This window comes from Aphelocoma coerulescens, chromosome 18, assembly GCF_041296385.1.
Source record: "Aphelocoma coerulescens isolate FSJ_1873_10779 chromosome 18, UR_Acoe_1.0, whole genome shotgun sequence".
In the NCBI taxonomy this organism is placed as follows: Eukaryota; Metazoa; Chordata; class Aves; order Passeriformes; family Corvidae; genus Aphelocoma; species Aphelocoma coerulescens.
Genome location: NC_091031.1, coordinates 6454678 through 6469563, shown reverse-complemented (window position 1 = coordinate 6469563; position 14886 = coordinate 6454678). Strand labels below are relative to the sequence as shown.

The 14886-nt window shown below is 43.9% G+C and overlaps 2 long non-coding RNA genes across 3 annotated transcripts in view; one reads left to right on the top strand and one right to left on the bottom strand.

Moving 5' to 3' along the window:
• Positions 1 to 127: 127 nt before the first annotated feature.
• On the top strand, positions 128 to 6586 carry LOC138120065 (uncharacterized). Its single transcript, XR_011155724.1, has 3 exons — positions 128 to 191; positions 1014 to 1171; positions 6503 to 6586. It is a non-coding gene; the product is annotated as an uncharacterized lncRNA (long non-coding RNA).
• A 1587-nt stretch (positions 6587 to 8173) lies between these two features.
• The window catches only part of LOC138120063 (uncharacterized), a 34046-nt gene continuing 27333 nt past the window's right edge, over positions 8174 to 14886 (bottom strand). The window contains exons 5-6 of one of the 2 annotated variants that reach the window (XR_011155721.1): positions 14113 to 14299; positions 8174 to 8255 (exon numbers count right to left, since the gene is read on the bottom strand). This is a non-coding gene — a long non-coding RNA (uncharacterized lncRNA). Of the gene's footprint in view, positions 8256 to 14100; positions 14300 to 14886 lie in introns of both variants that reach the window. The other variant, XR_011155720.1, reaches the window with a different exon arrangement.

Genomic DNA, 14886 nt, shown 5'->3' with positions numbered 1-14886 from the left:
CACCCTTTCTCCGCGCCCGGCGGCTAAAAATACTCCCCACAGGTAGCAACGCCCGGCGATTGGCTGCCCGCCCCGGCGGCCGCCGCTGATTGGCCAGCGGGGCCGGGGGGCGGAGTCAGGCCGGGTTTTGGGGGGAACAGGAGCGCCCCGTGGGGGGAGGTGGTTCCCCCTCAGCGCCGGCCTGGGGCGAGGTGAGGGCTCCAGGGACACAGGGGATGGAATGGAGTGGGTCCTTTTGGGATGCGGCTCACCCCGGCGTTCCTTAAAACATCCCCGGGTTTGCTCTTTAAGCACCCCTCGGGGTGTTCAGGGTTGGCGCTGGGGCGGTTTCCCTCACGCCGCCAGCAGGACCCGGTTCTGGAGGACAAATTGGGAAGGGGGTTGTTTGTTTTTTTTAAATTCTCCGCCTCTTGCTCTGTTTGTATAATAGTAAAGCGTTTTGGTATAAGCGCTACATGGGCCCCGGGAGAGATTTGGAAGTGCTGGGGTTTTAACCCTTTGAAGCTGAGAATATATTTGAGAATGGGAGGCAGTACCCAAAAGCTGAAATATTAAGGGAAAGAAGAGGTTTTCCCATCCACAGCTTATTTCTGATGGAAGGCTTAATTCACTGTAAAACATAGTTTTTATTCAGACATATCAATGTTGATGCTACGGGGATAGCAGTATTGCAAACAACTTGAATGTCTTGATTAAGACTCAAAATATTTACAATTTATCCCTGTATTTCTCACCCATTTTTAAATCTTGAGGGTTGCACATGCCTTCAATGAAAACTGGGTCACTTGTCTCTGTGCACCCCAAAGGGAAAATAAAAGATGAAGATTATAACATTACAAGCACTGGCAACTGGGAGACTACTGGGAACTGCTGTAGCATCTCTGGGAATCTGAAAGAAAGCCCTGGGTATTTGTTTTGATCAAAAAGAGACAAAGTGAAACAACTCCCTAAACAGAGAAGGTGAAAAGACAAATAGAGGGGGTTGTTTTGTTTTGTTTTTGTTTTGATATTAGAGCTCAGGAGTCTCCGTAGAACAACAAACACGCATTGGCAGGTGACATCAGCCACCGGTGATGGTTCAGCTCTCGCTGCACTCAGTTCTGGGGTGGCAGCAGCAGATTTCCCTTTGAAGTGGGAACAACTGCACAGCGCTGCAGATCAGTGTTTTCAGGTGAGATTTCATAAGGAGCTTTACAAACCCGGTAACTGCTGCTGAGCTGCTAAAAAAAGCCAGGTTGTAAAAGCAGAGACTTTCTTTTAAATGGTTTTAGTGCTACATGAGAAGCATTAGGAACTGAATTAAATGTACAGAGCTAAGACGTTGGTAATCAAGGCAGCCATGGGATCCTTTAAAGCTGTAAAAATTGGGATGTGCTTTTCTGGGGCTTATGGAAAGGAAGCTTCTCATGCAGTCCATGCTGTAGAAAAATCTGGTGTTAAATGCAACTAGACCATCTTTTAGGGCCCTCCCACCCCAAACGATGCTATGTTTCTAAATGTTAAAGATGGGTCACTGGCCCAGGACTAACCTCTTTGAGGATCAACCCCACTTCTAGTGTTTCAGTGAAAGTTTTGATTTATCCTTGCTTGTCTGAAAAAATACCTTTTAAACTGCAGTGATCACAGTGTGGTCCACATACAGCATGTCAGAGGTAGGTGGCCAAACTGTAGCAGTATTAAATTATTAACACTTAAACCCAGAGTTTAATCCAGGATCATTTGTATTCTTAAAATCTCGTCTGGCTTTTTGATCCACAAGGGTCAGAGTAGGGCCTGCAGTGTTTTTCAGCCCTTTTGATTAATACACAGCAATAACAAAAAGTCTGCCTCTCCCTGCTAGAAAAATCTTTAAAAATCAATACAAAATAACTCCAGCAGCAAAATTTCACTCATGTTGCCAGTTCTATTCAGCTGGAAGATTAATCTTAAAAGAAAAGAAAAACTATATATTCTCATCTCTCCTGACAGACCTTGACAAGTCTTCCCTAGCAGAGCAAATCAACACAATGATTTCAGAGCAGGGCAGGAGGCAGGAGTGAGATTAGAAGTAAGAAGACTCTCTTAATCTATATTAAACAAGAAGGGTTTGATCTCATGCCCTGTTCGTAGCCAGATCCTGCAATGCTGGCCAGCAGACAGCCATCAGCAACTGAACTACACCTTCCACAGTCTGGATCTCTGCAGAACAATCTCTAGATCCAAGATCTCTGCATTGTAAAACAACTACATTACCACAAAAGCTTGCAAGAGACTGCACAGACTCAACAAAAGGACCTTCTTTTCTGCTAAAGAAGTCTAAATTTGGTTCCTCAAATAATAACTAGCACTCTTTAAAAATCTAAATTAGTATTATTTATTGATCAACACAATGTCCAAATCCAAAATACAGTTTGTTGATCTTAAAAGTTGTTCAAAGGAATTATATACAACCAAGAAAATTTTTACTAATTATGTCAACGAGGACAAGAATTTTAAAGCTGTAGGAAGAAAGGCTGAGAATTTCCACCACCCATCTCTGTCCTTTTCATAGAATCCTCTTCTCTGCTAAATGAATGTTGCTGTACAGAGTATATAAGATTTATCGTGATGGTGGACATGAAGCTTTGTATCATGCATTCCTGAATATAGTGCAGTCTCTTTTTTAACATTTTCCTATTTGGGAACACAATTCTCCTTTTAGCGTGGGAGCCTGGGCTTTGATCTTGAAATGAAAAAATGGAAAAAATTGAAAGCTTTCCCCATTGTATTCATCCCTCTCTAGCCCAGTTTTATCCATTTGCTGATTTTAACATGTGTTCCTTTTCCCCACCATCTATCAGTGTGAGCAACCAGGCCTGGCTGCTCTCCAGCAGATATCTTAGCACTGAGTTTGAAATGGAATGTAGATTCTCTTACATTTCACTTTACCAGCAGTGATTTTTCCATAAATACAGATTAGAGAGGGGGTTTGGACCTATCAGGTGTTGCCCAGTACCAGGAGCTCTCTGACCACAAAGTTTTTTTGAGGTGGGAAACCACAAAATCACCTTGTAAGTGATGTTGTTTTGATGGAGTAAAAAATAAGCAGGAACAGAATTCAGGCAAAACAGCCAGGTCACCTTCTAGGAGAGCCCCAAGCTTGTCTCTGATCCTGTGAAGGGGCACGTGTTGGTTCCCAGTGATGGAGAGCAGCTGGCGGGCAGGGGCTGGCACAGCTCAAGCTGCCAAGGAAGTGCACATGGCAGGATGTGTGCCATGACTCTGTGCAACCTCCTGCCCCCGGGGCAAACAGCCCAGGCTGTGCCCAGGCTTGGCCCTCTGCAGCTCAGGGGCTGAGGAATGGGAGTAGTGCCCTGGGAACATGCAGGAAAGGGATGGAGGCAGGAGGACCTGGCAGTGTCTGTTGGTCTGGGCAGAGATACAGTTGTGACACAGGGGGAGGAACAACCCTTGAAGTGGAAGGAGGGAAATATTGCAGCAAAAGGGGGAGAGTGAAGGGCAGAGGGTACAGTAGTGATGGGCTGTGACCCTGAGAACAGCCCAGCATTGAGCATCCCATCCTGGAAACCCTGAAAGTTTGGGTATCAATTCCCATGGGATGCTCTGGGTCTGGCCTGCACCACAGCTCAGCTGGGCAGGCAAATCCAAACACCAGCAACAGGATTTGCTCTGCTGTTACAGTGTGTGATGTTAGCAGCTCTGGTGATGCCAAGATTTTAGAAAGTTGGCTACCAAGAGCTGGAGCTTGAATGCCACAGATTAAAAGGCAGGTTCCAGATCTGGGTATCTACAGCTTTGTGCAGCAAGTACACTGAAAAAAACCTTCTAAGTTGGTACTTTCTTAGATACTAGTGACTCTTCTTAATAAATAAATAAAAAAAAAATCTCTCTCTCTCTATATATATATAATTGTGCCAGGCCAACATCAGTAAAAGGAACTGATCTGCAGGAGATTAGAGCTCAGAGCTCACAAGAGCATCACTCTCCTAAGTGGAATGCTACCTATATAATAGCTTACCTGGAAAAAGTTGATGGAGTTCCGAGCAAGACACAGAAAGCAGCTGCTGGGTAAGAAGGAGAAATAAGGAGAAATAAAGATTTTGCACCAAAGCTTTGTTCTTCCCAAAGTTTCATCCACCTTCAAGGATGAAACGTCAAGTAAAAATGTGGGTTGTTTTTTTGCCTGAAGATGGTATAAGGCAGGATCTGTTCTTGAGGAGGAGCCTGATAAGCCACATATTCAGAATGGGGTACAGATTCTGAGAAGGCCTGTTAAAAAGAACGAAATGAGGAGTATGGAACCTAAAACTGCTGTGAAAAGTAATGTGCACAGGTGGATAGGCACTGTAATAAGAGGGGGAGGGAATGGGAAATATTTTATGAGCATCAGAATTTCCTATAACTGTGAATAAGAGGGCTGAAGAAGGAGGAAGGAAGATTGATTTCATACCTTAGAGAGGTTGACCTTTGAAGAAAGTTTTATTAAAATCCAATATAATTTTTTCCTCGAATTCACCTTTGCATTGGGATCCTGCCAGTTTAATGTCAGTTAGTTGTGCAGTATCTGTTAATAGATAAAATTATGAGGTGAGGACTGTCCTAGCTGATAGCCATGGAACTTCTAAGTTAATCAGCTTCAAGTGCTTTACTACACTCATTCCAAACAATGATTCATAAACAGTTTTAAAGAGACAGAAATCTGCTTTTTAAACTGTCAGTACTTTCATGGGGATCAAAAATAAACACTGAAGATGAAGGGCTGATCTTTTGCCCTTTCTGTTTCTGAACAGATGAAGGTAGCTTGGAAACGTCTCACTAGGAATTTACTTAAGAATTTTGTGTACTTAGGATTTTCCAAGAAGCAAGTAAATCTTTTATTTCCTGAAAAGGGAATTCCAGGAAAACTGTTCAGTCTTATTCAAGAGAGATACTGAATGTGAAAAAGTAGATAATAAATGGGGAAAAAAACTCAGTACAAAGAAATAGCTTTTATTCAGTTGGTTTAAACTGAAAGAAGGAGCAATGGAGGGGTGACTGTTTACCAAAACGGTCCAATAAACACAAAAATTCTGCTTTTTTTTTTTTTGACATTCTGATTATCATCAGCTAGGGTAAAAAAATATCATCTAAGAATTACCAGGGGTGTCTTTTTGAAATAAATGGAAACTCAACTTTATTTAGGCAAAGATCCAGCCAATACCACCTTTTCTGGCTAGTTGTAATGTCCTCTAAGCCAAATCTGCAGCCTTTGGCTCTCCCAGAAATGCTTTTTGTTTACTTAGGAAGGATCAGTGAAGCCTTTACTGTTTTCTAGTTCTTCAAGAAAGTGATGTAGACTCACCTTGAATGAGAAGGGGAGGAAGGATGTTTCCCTGCACTGTCAGTTTATTATTGAAATTGGAAGGTGCCTCAATTTTTTGCAATAAAATACAGAACAAAATACAATTTTAACATCCCCAGAAGGTCTCCCTTGGTTCTTGCTAAGAATTTAAAACAACCAAGAACAGTGCAGCTCAGTAAGAAGCCATCCATATTTTAAGCTTTCAGGCAATCTCTTTTCTCCGGAGCATGTGGCTGTGGGTTTCTTATGCCTTTCTGCTTACTATTCCTATCAGTAACAGTGTTTTATTCTGAGCCCAGGACTTGGAGAGTTTAATTAGTGACTACCAGGTAACAGACAGAATATCACCTTTAGGAAAGGCACAGGTTAGAGGTGTTGATACTGGGTCTGAAGGCAGTCTGATTTGAGAAGTGCTGAGTTAACCTGCTGTGCTGTCACGCTGTGACAGTGTGAGTGACGGTGACTTCAAAGTAAATGAGTTCAAATGTCTGTGTCTTGATAAATACAATCTGAAGATCCTCCTATGAGAAGATCATGAAAACTATCTTCATTTAAAAACAAACCAAAAAAACCCAACAAGGGTGTTTCTTTTCAGCTGAACAGGAACCTAGTACTTGTACAGACACGAAGAGCTAGTTGAGTGGAAAGATGCCAGGATATGACAGCTGAAGGTTTGACCCTGAATCTTTAAGGGTATTATCCATGGGGGGGAAAAAAAGCCAATGGGAATTTCTCTTTGAGCTTGCTGTGCTACAGATCTGGTCCTTACTCAGATCCTATTAAAGTTCATCGAGTCATGGAGACAGGAATAATGGAATGGGATGAAGATTCAAGCTGAGTGTTTGCTCCTGAGACATACCAAGTGGATTTTACACAGTTTGTGCATCCTGTCCATGTAAGGAGTAGTTCATAGGAGACTCAATCTGTCACTGGCATTGAAATGATCACTCGGTTTAAATAGTAAATCACTCATTTCCTCTCCAACTTCTGATTCCTAAAGGTATAATTGCCAAAATAATATAATAAGTGCCTTAAAAGATTAAGCAAAAGGTCATATTAGCATAACAGCTTTCCCAAACTGATGTCAAAATGCTGCATAAAGCCGCACCTTGAAATCCCCCAGGACAGTGCTTTTGGGACTTGCCAATAATACAATTTCACAGAGATTCTTCTGTTTCACAGGTCACAGCTCTTTACCCTGTGATGGACAGATTGAGCCACCCTCGTGTACCTGCATATATATGACCCACTTCATTAGAACAGAATGTTTTCTCTAGAACACACAACCCAGTAGGAGCCATTATCTCATGTGCTATTATTAATGCGAAGACTTCAGACGGCCCCTGCACACAGCAGTGGATCTGTGCAGTCTCAAGAGTAGCCGTAACTAAGATCTTCAGAAGCAGGGATAAAACAGCCATGTCACACAATTGCATTGAGTTTGGCAATGGGAAGAAGAGATTTCTTTTTGATCCCACATGACGATTATCTTCCACGCTGGCAAATGAGCACTCAGAGTGACATACTTTTTATTGTAGCTAATGGAACTCAGATTTGCAAAGAAGGTGATTCTGCTGTGTGACCATATTATCTAAATTGCTTTGTCGCCAACGCATAAAAAACTGAATATAAAATTGCCTGAGCATAATTGAGGCTGACTCACCCCCCGATTAGGGTAAATGCTGCAGCGTTCCAGGGTGTCTTGGAGCTTTCTATAGTCTCACAATCCTATGTGAAATCTGATTGATTTTTTTCCTCCTCCAAGCAAACTTATGTTTCATGCTCCTGTTTGAGGCTAGATGCTACAAATCCAGCTGCTGTCACAAGACATCTTCCCCCTGCTTCGTTATATTGATCAATTTTCTGCTGAAATTCTCATCTTTCATCCTGGCTGGTGCAGTTGCCTCCCTTGTGATTATTCCAACTCCTGGCTCTCCATATTCATAGTCACTCTCCGAGCTCCAACACTAACTCTCTAGTTTCTAAGGCTACATAGCTGAGGATGTTTTCTCACAAAAAGCTTTTCCATAAATTCTCACAATTTCATTTTAGTCTAATCCGATGCTGCATACACACGACACTGCTCAGAGCAGACTTTTAATAAAAGTACCCGCATACACGAGCAAGAAAATACAGACCCAAGTATTTTAAAAGGAATATTTTTAATCTTGAAAATAGCCTCATACCCATTAGGTGTAACTGCGTGATTATCCTTAAAACCAGAACAATTCTAAGGTTTTGAAATTTAAGTAGAAGAAGGGCAATTGTAAGAAGCAGTGCCAGAGACCTGAGGTGAACTGAGCCATGGATACTGGGCAGAGAGCTCAGATTTAGCTGACTGTGGCAATAAGTCAAACTAGTACTCATGCCTTGGGTGATCTCTGTTTCAACTCTCCCTCAAATAGTGAAAAGAAAGAGCAAAAAAAGGGCTATGACCTAAATGAATTACAGCAATTATTAACCAGCCATCCCACCTACAAGGATTTGCAAAAGAAGCCAGCCCCGAGCTGGAGGATCTGGGAGTGAAACCGGTCATGAAAGTGGCAGAAATTGATTTTGTTTCCAGCTATCTATGAACATCTCCTTTCTGGCTGGCTGAACTATTGCATGAGCAGCTGTTGAAAACTGAGTAAGGAAGAGGCTGAAATTTGTGTCCGTTATATGTGGGACTGGTTTCGTTTCAGAAAATAAAGAGTATTTATTCACACGTTGGGCTTAGATTCTCCAGAAGCACTTGTAGCTGCACAGCCCAACCTTGTTCTTTACCAGGAATTTTAACTTTTGTTGTCTGGTAAATTGTTTGCCCCAAAGAGGATAAATCCCATTTATCTCCAGCTTCAGGGAGATAATAATGCAATTGTTCCTTCACGCCAGGAGATCTGCTCCCTGGAAGTTTTCTTCTGAGTTGGATCATATTTTCTCCAAGGGCTTCCTTCTGTAGAATAAAAAGAAATATAGTTGAAATGTGTTTCCAGAGACAAGCCCTTAAGAATAAAACAGACTTTAAAAAATCACCATAAATACAGTAAGGGGGAGTAAATCTAAAATTCAGAGCTGATCTAAAGCTGGGTCAGAATCCAGCCGGAACTAAGGATCTGGTCTTTTTTGGTTGATCAGCACAAAGGCTGTACCTTTGCAAAATAAAGGCACATTTAAAAGATGTAATGGGGAAAAAAAAGGAATCTCTAATGGTGAAGAAAGCAACACATTCTGAGATTTTAAAAAGTGCTGTATGACCCCTTCAAAGATAGGAATGAAGTACATAAAAACATCCATGGCTTCTCCAGACAGATTAGTGTTGGTTGTTACTCCCAGCCCAGGCTGCATTTGACAGCTCTCTCTCACTTATATTGCCAGAAGTGTGCTTTGAAAGCCCATTATTCCTATCCAGATTGTTCTTGCTAAATGTTTGACAGCAGCCTGCCCAAGTGACATCCAAATGGGGACAATTAATTGTTAATGTCCCCGATTCAGCTGAATCAGGGATGTGCCTAGATGACAAGGAAGAACATCACTGGGAAGACTCAAGGGAGGCACCAGGGGATTTGCTGAGGGGAGTGATGCATTTGATGTCTGCAGCCACTCCAACATTTAACCTCTTCATCTACAGCAACTGGTGGGTTACTCAGCTGCCATTTACTGTTACCCTGCCAGGAGGAGTGTGGGCAGAGCAAGGAAGCAGAGCACCCTTGGCTGAAAGTCCCAGCTCATTCTGCAGCAAAGATAAACCCTCAAATGGAAATTCTTCGAAGGGATGAGGCCAGGGAGACCGTCACTATGGGTGTCTTGGAGCAGGCAATCAGTCCTCCCTTTAATAAACAGAGATACAAGATGGTCGGGGAAGAGCACGCTTCTTAAATGTGTTGGAAAAATGAGGCTGGGACATCGGTCATCCCTGAGCCACAAAGCGATGGAGGTTCGTGAGGAAGCAGCAACACCTGCTCGATCAAACAGGAGCACCTCTGCTGGTCCTGCCCTGCGGCTTGTGCTCTAATCTATAACTAATGAGTGTAAAGGCCCTGACAAAAAAGCTTCCACAGAATCCCTTTTCTAAGGCCCTTGATTTTACTGGAACATGCACAGCAGTAAAATTCATATAGCCAACAGGAGAGCCATGTCCTGGCCTGACCCTGCCACAGAAAACAGCAAAACAAAGGGGCAGGGATTTGGGGTCACATTTGGGGAGGATCCATGATTCAGCAGTCTGTTTACTAAATATCCTGTAATTTGTCATGTAATGAAGGAGTGGGGCAAACACCTGCAGCTCCAGGCTGCTGCTTCATTGTGAAAAGGTACAACCTGGGCAGTGACGAGCATCTGAGGAATAAATGACTCTCAATTAGGACAGTAGGTCAGAAAGAGCAAGATGATTCATGTCCAGGACATACTCCAAGCCTCCACAATAACACTCAGCAATTCTGTTCAGCTTTTCTCCTTCAAAGCACCCGCAAACACCCCGTCCTTTCCATGGCACTGGCAGGTAACAGGCAGAGAGGCTTGGGTGTGCACTGAGACCTGCTGATTCCTGGAATAATTGAGCTAAGCTGGGAAAAAATGCCTTCCACAGCAACAGGAAGGAATGAGACAGCTCTGTCCTAGTCAGAGCATGCCGCTGTTTGTTTAGAAATCATGGGACATAAAGATTCACACCCCAAAATTAATAAATAACGTACCCAGAATTAATAGCCTCTTTTAGGGAGCTGTCTGCATGCAGTTTTCCCAGGAGTAAGCAACAGGTCGTGACAGATGGGATTTAGGAGTGCTTGGCTCCTAGGTTAGCACCCTGACAATGCCTCTGCTCAGCTGTGCAAATCATATTTTACTTGCTTGACTGTGAGTTGCTGGGCAGTGGGATGTAATTTTCCATGCTTGCTGTTGGCACTGGGTTTTACCTTTACTTGAATCTGACAGTGCAAGCTCTGTCAACATTGTTTCACCTCTTGGAAAATAATAATTAAGAAGCCTGGGCAAAAGGCATGTATTAGTACCCAAGAATTCATGGCCAGCTCCACTTTAACCCAGTCACCACAGCTTACTACTCTGCCACAAAATGTCTTTTCCAGGTTTACCTGAAGACTGGGATATCAGAAAAATGTAGGGGTGCCAGACATACATTGGGTTGACTTTGATCTCTCTAAAGACAAATCTTTTAAAGTTTAGATCAAGGAATCTTTTAATGAAACAAAGAAATAGTGCCACTTATATCAGTTCCAGATATAAATAAATCTGCTAGAAATAAACAGGAGCAAGGCAAAAAGGAGACAGCCACGCTCTGCAATGTCAGTCCAAAGTGACTGTCTGATGGATGATGATGATATGGCTGGCTGGGAAAAAAAGTCAGTTTAAAAGTCTTGCTGCCAGCCGTCTGGCAAATCTTCCAGAGGATATTGCTGTACAGCAGCACTGAATTGGTACCTGCTTTGCATCTCCTGCTATCAAGACAGACTATTTACTCCTTTAATGTAGTGAGGATTTTGAAATCTCTACTATGACTCTCACCTTAGGGACTCATTGTAGCCCTCCCCACAGCCAGTTCTCTGTCCCTGCCCCCACCAGTCTGCCATGGATGCAGAATCTTATCCCAGGATCCTTTAGGATGGTAAACCTCTCTAAGATCGAGTCCAGCTATAACCCAGCACTGCCAAGCCCACCACTAAACCATGTCCCCAAGTACCACATCTGCAAGTCTTTTAGATATCTCCAGGGATGGTGATTCCACCACTGCCCTGGGAAGCCTGTTCCAATTATTGGCAGCCCTTTCGGTGAAGAAATTTTTCCTAATACCATCACAGGATCACAGAATGGTTGGGGTTGGAAGGGACCTCTGTAGATGTCTGATCCAGCCCCGTGCCAGTGCTGGCTTACCCAGAGCAGGTTGCACAAAGTAAAGATGCTTTTAAAAAGATCTTCCCAAAGTAAAGATGCTCTTGGACACTCAGGGGGTCACTAAGACACAGAGCACACCTGACTCCATCCAGGCTATTCCAAACCCTCTACCCGTTCACAGCTTAGGGTGCTGTTCCCTTGTCCTGCAGGGGAGGCAGAAGTTCACAGCACTGGTATTTGTAGCACATCCATCCTCTTGCTCCAGAGGCATCATTACTTCATGCTTGGAGCTGAAGGGCCACATTTCATGCATCTGAACAGTATAAGGCTGATTTTCATAACTGAGTCATTTGGACTCTGTACCCCAGAAGGCAACAGTAAATACCACTGGCCATTTCCTAATTAACATAAAGCTATAACAATTTAATGTCATTTCAAAAAACCCTAAAACCACTCCATGAAAACTAAAAATCTCTAAAGAACAGGCTGTCTGGACGAATATTAATGATTTTTTTCCCCTGTTTCTTCAGCTCCTCCCAGTTGGTTCATAATCAGCTGTAACGGAGTCCACAACCCTCCTGAGTTGTGATGAAGCACAATGGCTTGAGGCCATGGAACTGGGAGTACTGGCCCATGGATAACCCCGACTGAGGGGCAGCTGGAGATCCTATCTGGTGACCAGGCACTCCTGGGCTGTAACATGGGCCCAGTAAAAGCTATTTTCAGCCTAAATGATCTTTGATACTGAAACTAGAGTTAGCCTGGATGGTGAGTGGAGGAGATCATCTGCTCTGAGAAATGAACTGAGGGAGAAGGGGATGGGAGAAGAGTGGGATCATAACAAAGGAGAGGGACTCTTAAGGAAGAGGAATTAATTTGGAGACATGCAGTGATGGAAAAAGGAACACAGGAAAAACTGATGTTGCATCTCCCCACCACTCCCTCTCAGGTCCCTGTCCCCCCTCAACTGCCAACCACATTTGTCATTTGTAATTCTCAGCCTTCTTAGATAGAGGGGGCTAAGCAGCAAAAGCTGACTCAGAGCAGCTCCTCTCACCTTTGCTACTGCTAGTTTTAGTAATTTTTAGTCAATTTGGTTTGGTTGTTAATAAGGACTTGATTCTAATTTCACCATGTGCAGCAGTAACTTGTTAACAAGCTGCTCCAGGAGATCTTTATAGGACAGTGGAAACCAGGGAGAGGAAATAATTACAGTGTTTCCACCTGTGGTAGTCTGCTTCAGGGTAAGTATAAATAGATCCATAAGTGTTTGTTCACTTAAAAGTTCAGCCCAACTGCTTTCTCAATTGTCAGCAGCAGAAGTAATGGATGGGGGTTTTTTCTTTAAAAATGAGGGCAAAGATCATCTACTAAATACCACCCTCTTTTCCTCTAGACTGCAAGTAGCGTTTAAAAAGTTACAGAATTTTTACCAAAACCAGATGTTGGGTGTATAAAAGTACAGGCAGTTTTTAAAAGTCATTCCATTTCTTTGGAAAGGGAAGGACAATTAGATCAGAAAACTCAATTCAGCTTCAGAACAGAGGAACTTAATGAAGAAAAAAAGAGAAAGAATTCACATTTCGTTCACTTGGTGCATCCAAAAAGCTCTGGACTGGTGCATGCAGAGAGTAACTCCCTTTAGAGCACCATCACAAGCTTTGAGAAAGCAGTTGCTAAAGTGTCTGAAAGTGCCCTGTTTCTTGTCCTCTGCCCTCTGAAGAGCAGAGGGGGCACAACACAATGCCCAGATGGGGTGGAACTCGGGTCCCAGTAGGTTATGGGGACTTTGATCTGTGAGCTGGGCAGTGGGACACTTGCATCCATCTTGAGCATCCCAGAAATAACCTACCTGAATCAAAGAAGGTTTGAAGGCCTCTCCTCAGGGCCCAGCACACCTTGGTGCAGGAGGAGGAAGAGCCCGTGTGGGTGGCCTGGACCTCTCTCCAGGAGCAGCACTCCCACAGCTCCATCCACTCATGGCTGGAACCCAAAGCCCTGCCAACATCCACTTTTCCCTGCACCAAATTGTTTAAATAAACTTCCCCAGTGCAGGCTCAAAGAAATGCAATAAACATCAGGAGCTCAGCTAATGGGCTGCCTGGAAGGGCATTACCAGGGCTTTCTAGGCAAATGTGCTGCCTCTGGCCTCCCACACTGAAGCCTCACCTTGCACTCCATAACAGTCCATCAGTGCAATACCCTGCTTCTGCCTATTGTTCAAGCTGCAGGTATCACATTGAACCAAACAATAGCTAAGAAACAAAAGACATTTGAAGTGACTTGTGGTGTCTGCTGAGCACCAGCTGCCCTTTTTGTGTTCTACTGTGTCTTCGGTCCCGATGCTCTATGCTTGGGTCTCCTGGGTCCCATTCAGCTGCAAAAGCCCAAAACTAAAGTGAGAGGAACAATCTAATCTGGTAGGGAAATAAAACAGTTGATTACTCATAAAAGCAAAAGGGACAGATATTCGAAAAGGAAAATAGCAGAGCAAATTCAGATGTGAGTCCTACCACAGGAGTGCCTGGAGAAGCAGCGAGCTCTGCCACATTCTTCCACTTGAGCCCCCAGCCAGCTTCAGTGGAGCCAGGACTCAAACCTGTGATTTCAGGTAGCCTTAATAAGGCTTAGATCTGAAAACCACTCTTCTGCATGCCAGAGGATGTGGTGGCATGTGGCAGCCTTGGCTGCTTCAGGCTGCCCTGAAGCATCCAAAGGAACATGTTCATGAGTGACAGCCCAAAGCAGTGGGACAGAGCTGTGTGCAGCCACAGGAGCTGGGCTCTGCTGGAGTCTGAGTCAGCCCGAGGGATAAGAAGCGGCTCCCAGGTTTCCCATGGGGAGCTGACTCCAAAATCAACTCTTTTGAAGGCAGCAACAGGACAAGACCCTGGGCAGCACAAGGATTCGTGTGTGGCTCTAGGAAAGGAGGACAGGAAGCTGAGCCCACTCACCTGAACACTCACCTTTCCCTGGAGGGGCAGCAGGTGGAGTCAGTGGCTGCTCTTCAGGGGAAGAAGGACCCCAGACTGGCTCAGACACCCCTGTGATGGGGAGGGGTGGGGTATCATCCTGGGACTGATGGGACCCCCTCATAGCCCAGCTGTCACCTCTGTGCTCCCTTCTCTCTCCCCGAGAGAGGCCAGTGGAAATCTGAAGAAGAGAGATTTCCTTTACTCAAGGATTCCTATTCAGAGCTACAGCTATTGACAGATTTCTTCTATTCCTATGCTTGGCAGAAGCTGATAGTATTTATTGAGCTGATCGCAGGCACCAGAGCTGGATCCTGACTCCTGATACGCAGGCAATCATCAGAGCCTGTTGTGTTTGCATGAATGTACTAATCCTGCCTCTGCTTCCTGAATGCATAAAGTGATGTATAGGACCACTCAGCTCCGAGACACTTGGAGATGGCTGCAGAGGGCGAGACAGTATTTTTAATATGGAGAACTCCAAGGCAAGCTATTTTGGTACCTCAGGATCATTAACATTTTTGAATGTCTGAGAAGCTGCTAACATTTATAAGACATTACAACCAAGATTCATTCTCCCAAATGGAGAAAGAGCTCCTATTTTTCACATACACTCTAGATATTGATAATTTTCTCATTTTCTGATATGACAGGACTTGGGGATTTTTTTCCCCACTGAGACAAGATGACTGACAGACGGAGATGAGAATTTCTCATAAAGAGAAGCAATGCATTTTTGCACAGCTGAGGTTGGAAGAAAGCAATAAT